Raw genomic sequence first — 6,212 nt, forward strand, 5'->3', positions numbered from 1 at the left:
TCCTCTCTCATGAGTTGCTAAGAAACTATAAGAGAAGATATACATCACCAAGATGTGCTTTGAAGGTGGATATTAGTAAAGCCTATGACTCTGTTCATTGGGATGCTTTACATGTCATGCTTCAAAAGATGAGAATACCCCAACAAGTCATTCTATGGCTACAGTTATGCTACTCCACCCCTTTCTATTCTATCATCATCAATGGGAAGCCCGAGAGCTACTTTAAAGGAAAGAGGGGCCTCAGACAAGGAGACCCCTTGTCACCTTACTTGTTTGTTATAGTCATGGAAGGATTGAGCAAATTTTTATTGGAGGGATTAACTAATTTTTCTATAAAAGCTCACCTAAAATGTAAAAAGCTCAAGGTCGTGAACCTATGTTTTGCAGATGACCTGTTAGTTTTCTTTAAAGGTGATATGGAATATGCACTAGCTAGCTGTAAAGGGTATCCTCATGAAATTTTTAGAAGGAATTGGCCTTAAGGTAAACTTGCAAAAGGCTTCCTTAATCACTAGAGGTTTAACAATCGAAGAAGGAACACTCATGTCATCAAACTTGGGAGTGCAGTTAGCTCAAGAGCATATAACTTATCTTGATCTCCCTCTCATTTCCTCAAGATTGGGGATTAAGGACTGCCAGCCTCTTATAGAGAGAATAACTACAAGAATCAAAAGTTGGAAAACAAGAGTTTTATCTCATGCGGGAAGGTTGCAATTGATTCACTCAGTTCTCTCCTCTTTCCATGTGTATTGGGCAAGAACCTTTGTCTTGCCAGAGACAGTTATATCTCAAGTTTCAAAAATTTGTGCGAAGTTTCTTTGGAGTGGCCCAGATATGGAAAGAAAAATGCATCACGCAAGTAAAGAATGTTTGGCACTAACAAAGAAAGAAGGTGGGTTGGGAATCATGAATCTAGGACTATGGAATAAGGCAGCCTATTGTGGGCTCATATTCAAGATAGTTACTAAAGAGGAAAGTTTATGGGTCAAATGGACTTGGAGTCACCATATTAAGGATAAGAACTTCTGGTCAATGCCATGCCCAAAGGAGTGCTCGTGGGTGTGGAGGAACTTACTTGAGTTGAGAAAGGTGGCTTCAAAGTTCATTAAGTATAGTATTTCAACAGGTAATGAAACTTCTCTCTGGTATGACCTATGGTGCTCACAACGCCCTCTCATTGAAGACCTAAATGCCAGGAATGAAATCCATCTGCCTTTGGAGTCCAAGGTAAGTGAGTTGATCAGCTCTGGTACATGGAATGCCCTTGTGCATAATTTGTAGAATTCTGAACTGAGAAACAGAATCTTAAACATTGAGATTAACACATTCCTCGACTCAGATAGAATTATCTGGACGCCAAATCCTAGAGGTACATACAGTTCTATATCTGCCTACAATGCTTTGAGAGTCCCTAGGGAGAGGGTAAGATGGTATAATCTGGTTTGGGGGAAAATGGTTATGCCTAAGCACTCGTTTACTGCATGGCAATTGTTTGCTGGTAATTTACCGACTCAAGATAGACTTGTCAAGAAAAAGGTGTTGAATAACTCTTCATGTTGTTTGTGCAACAACTCGAGGGAGAATTCAAAGCATCTGTTCTTTGAATGTGTATACAGTAAAACCATTTGGGAGGAAGTAAAATTGCTACTAGGATGTCAACCCGGCCGCTTTTGAGCTCAAATGAAGAATGGTGGTACCTTATAGGTAATCAGAAGACGAATTCTTTACAAGCAGAGATCACCAAAATCTACATCTGTGCTACGATCTACTATGTGTGGATTGAGAGAAACCAAAGAAGATTCCAAAACAAAAGGCAACCAGCTCAGGTGGTAAAACAGAGGCTCCTTCAAGATATGAAAGTGTATGTACAAAGTCAATTGGATGAAGTCAAGAATATCTATAGTGATAGAATGTTCTTTGACAGACTTGGTATAATGATGAGATACCGAAACTATGCTCAGAAGTTCTGCAAATGGTTAAAGCCAGAACAAGATATGTTCAAATTGAATACTTGGTGTGCGATTAATGGATGATCGGTGTGGAACAGGAGGAACAATAAGAGATTGTGAGGGAAATATTACAATGTGCTTCTCGGGTTCAGGAGGGATGAAGTCTGTCTTATTTCAAGAACTAAAGGCAATATTGCAAGGTCTCTATGGTTGTCAGAGTATTAACATTCTGAAGGTGGAGGTAGCATCAGACTCTTTTAGGTCTATCAAGATTCTCTTGGATAAGGAGAAAATACCATGGTAATCGGTCAATCTAGTCAAAGAGATTAAGGCGCCGCTTAACTTTTCATCATTAGGTTCATACATGTCTATAGAGAATATAATAGGGCGCCAGACTTTCTAGCAAAGACTTTCAAATGTAAATGATGTCCTCTATTTTGTTCCTCCTCTAGACAAATGACCGACATGTATTGTGGAGGAGGATAAAAGAGGTCAAGTTTATATAAGAGTTTAATACAGTGCACGGTCCGCTTAACCCCAAAAACTTATTCAAAAAAGCTTCCTTCCTATTAATCTGGAAGTTCTTCTCGCATTACACAAGGAAATGGTTAAGTTCCAGCCAAAGATCGTAGTTCTCGAACAAGCAATTGAAAAGATTCGGGAGCATCCTCGGGGTTAGATATTGTTCCTCCAATGATTGTAGTACCAAGTACTTCCTGACAAGCTCTAATATGATCAGATTTATAAGTAAGCATCTCTTGTAAAATATGAGCAACACCAAATCCCTGTAGAGCCCAAACTTCCATTTCTTCTACCCGTTGTCCCCCTTGCTTGGCCCTTCCTCTAATGGGTTGTTGTGTAACAAGTGCGTAATGACCACTGGAACGTCCATGGATTTTATCATCAACTTGATGAATTAATTGCAAGATATAGGACTTTCCTATTATAACAGGTTGTTCGAAAGGATCTCCCGTTCTTCCATCAAAGATTCTGCTTTTTCCCGGATACTCGGGTTCAAATACCTATGGATTCACTGTTTGCTTACTGGCTTCATATAATTCAGAAAACACTAGTTTTCTCGAAGCCTCTTGCTCAGATCTCTCATCGAAGGGTGATATTCGATAATGCCTGTCTAGCAGATCCCCTGCTAACCCGAGCAAGCATTCAAATATCTGTCCTACATTCATTCGTGAAGGTACTCCTAATGGGTTGAAGACCATATCAACGGGTGTTCCATCTTGCAAATAGGGCATGTCTTGTCTAGGCAATTTTTTTGAAATGATACCATTATTCCCGTGTCTTCCAGCTATACCTTATCACCTACTTTTATTTCACGTTTCAGTGAAATATATACACAAATTGTTTCTGGATTATAATTGGAACTCCCCTTTTTTTTGGATCCATCTCACATCAATAACTCAGAAGAATGTAAAGCTCAATAATTGCAGCAGATTCCATACTACACAAGGAAGAAATCTTTCTCGACATACTTTATGTGACGAAGGCCTATTGAAATTTATGAATTGTTCAGGTAGATAATTCAATACTAGAGGCAATTTTCCCGAATGGGTCTGCTCTCCTCGTAACAGGATGCATGTGTGTGAGAACAGGAAGTCTAGATTTATTTCATGTTATGGGTTCTACAACTTATATATATTCTTTAAAAGAATCACTGAAAATTCTTCTCATGAGCCATTAGACAAATCTGTACATTGTAGAGGTGAAACAAAAGCCTCCATATATTTTCCTTGTTGAGATCTTCCCGGAGCCTTATCTCCAGTTTCAGTTGATGGGCAATCTATCATTGGTTGATAAGAAACCATTTAGTTACATTTGTTTTTGGAACTTTATTTTCATTAATGCTCAGTATGTTCCCCTTTCCTCGGTTTTTTCGCCCCCCTAGCTAGGTTTCCTAATGCTCATTATGTTTCTCCTTTTTTTGTGACCTGCAACTGCTTTCTGCTATGCTCATTGAGCTTTACATTCTTCCAACTCCAATTTCATCTGATTGTAAGCGCGTATTTGACAGGGTGTCAGTAAGGGCTTGGTGGCTGAACGCCTTCTAAAAACAATGCTAGATAAGGGTATGCTTCCAGACTTTGTGCTATGCGTTGGTGATGATCGATCAGATGAGGATATGTTTGAGGCCATCACCACTGCCGCGGCAGGTCCTGTTCTTTCCCCGGTGGCGAAGTATTATTTGGTAGACACAATGGAGATAGTCCGAATGCTGCAGGGCCTTGTTACAGCTTCAGAACAAGCGGCCAGAACTGCTCCAATTTCTCGATGATTATATACTAGTTAAATAGAAGAGGCAAGGAACCCTGTGCACAGTGTCGGCTTGGGATGAGCTCATGGTGCAACGGGGAGGACCCTATGTCTGTTTGGTTTAATTTCCACTTAAACCTATTTAAGAGTATATGGCTGTATGCTGTTTGGTTTTCTGTAATGAAGTAGGTAGAATGCGCGCACTTGATTTGTTTGTCCTTATTTGATGTAATGTTTATATGTATTCTCCTCATCTACTAAAAATAATTTAAGCTAGAGGTAATTTGGTAAATCGTGAGGTAATTTGGTAAATCGTGTTCATAGTTCAAGGCAGAAGCGCGCAGGTTTGCAGTATAGCCACGCATTCCATACCGGATACAATTGAATAGGTAAGCTGGAAAATGTTACTCTTCATAATATCACGATCATAAGTAACGTTGAGAGGGGACCATATTTTGGACGTTTTGTCCTACATCAAAAAGGTCACTGAGAGTGACTTTAAATTGTACTGATGGTTTATATGACTCTGTCGTCACCAATTATTGTGCAAAGCGTTTAAATGCGCACTATGGCTCTAACTGTAGTCTACAAATATACAAAGCTGGTGATCTCTCTAAGTTAGAAACAGTTATTTTGAATACCAACTAGTCGGAGACAGCAGCGAAGGTGGATATGGATATATGATACTAGGTCAAGTATCCTGTAACTCTATATCAAAGAAGAGAAGTGGAGCTCTATATTTTCAATTAGTAGAAAGAGATCCTTGAGTGGCCAAACGACCAGTATGAAAGATTAGCAGAGCGTTGATGGCACAATAGATTTTCATTAATATAGCTAGTAAGCGAACCTGGAAATAAAGTGAAAACTACAGAATTTCGATACTCTTCTACAGTTTTATGGTCGTCAAGTTGTAAATCTAGCTACCACCAAGGTCTGGATATCAAAGAAGAGAAGGCGACGGAGCTCTATGTCTTTTTATATTTGTTTATATTTTTTGTTTTCTTATTTTCTTTTGTTTAAATTATATCTATAAGGAAAATGAGCAGTAAATAAAAACACTTATAAATCACTGTAGAATATGAATGTAAAAAGGATGTCAAGCAAAGCAAAAACAAAAAACAAACAATGCCAGACTGAGTTCCAAAGAAACAAAACAATTCTTCATAACCCTAATAAGTAATATTCAAAGACCACCGAACAGAACCACTGTAAAGTAAACTTTTCTTCCTTGGCCTTCTCCTCAACCCAGCTTTTTGATCTGATCAAAGCTTCGGTTGTCTCCTATATTCAAAATCATGTGAAGCGTCGACTCGTTTTGAATGTTGTACTCTGCAACCGTACGATCATCTTCCAAATATTTACGCCCGCGTTCCAATAGTTTATCAACAATAATCAGTTTTTGAAAAGAAGAGGGAATACCTTTCTCGGCTTCAATATTAGCCTTAACCTCATAAATGGTGTCGCTGCTTTGGACTTGAAGAGTAAACGCTATCCCTTCTATGTTTTTCACGTATATCTGCATATCTTCGTCTCTTCTTGTTCTTTCCAAGGCCTTATTATTAAAATAGTCTTCCTGAACAGATAAAGAGAGATGTGAATAATGAGAGATCACGTATATATAGAGAAGTAGTAGCAGTCCGTCTCCAATGAAGACTCTGAAAATTCCACCGCTCAATTACCTTTTTCGATCAGAATACACCTTCCTTAACCCTAAGGACTTTCTATTTTGAGTGTTCACATATATGGATTCATTTATTTTTCAAGAAATTAGGCCCAAGGCCCAATTTCGCGTTAAAGCGTTTTTAACTATCAAACCATTAGTAACTCAAGAGTGTAACAAAGTAAAATAACAACAATTTAGTTTAATGAGTGGTTCCCATAGCTATGTCAACCATACTATACACTAGAATCAAATTGTAGGCAGTTTTGACCCCTCAACTTGCCACACATTATTAGCGGAGACCCTGAAGTTTAGTTTAGGCAGTTTAAACCTTG

The 6,212-nt window shown here is 38.6% G+C and overlaps 1 long non-coding RNA gene across 1 annotated transcript; it reads right to left on the reverse strand.

Moving 5' to 3' along the window:
• Positions 1 to 5,263: 5,263 nt before the first annotated feature.
• Positions 5,264 to 5,940, reverse strand: LOC147479259 (uncharacterized). The gene is made up of 2 exons (XR_015205364.1): positions 5,897 to 5,940; positions 5,264 to 5,790 (listed from the first exon to the last, which is right to left on the reverse strand). It is a non-coding gene; the product is annotated as an uncharacterized LOC147479259 (long non-coding RNA).
• Positions 5,941 to 6,212: the final 272 nt, after the last annotated feature.

This window comes from Coptis chinensis, chromosome 8, assembly GCF_015680905.1.
Source record: "Coptis chinensis isolate HL-2020 chromosome 8, ASM1568090v1, whole genome shotgun sequence".
In the NCBI taxonomy this organism is placed as follows: domain Eukaryota; kingdom Viridiplantae; phylum Streptophyta; class Magnoliopsida; order Ranunculales; family Ranunculaceae; genus Coptis; species Coptis chinensis.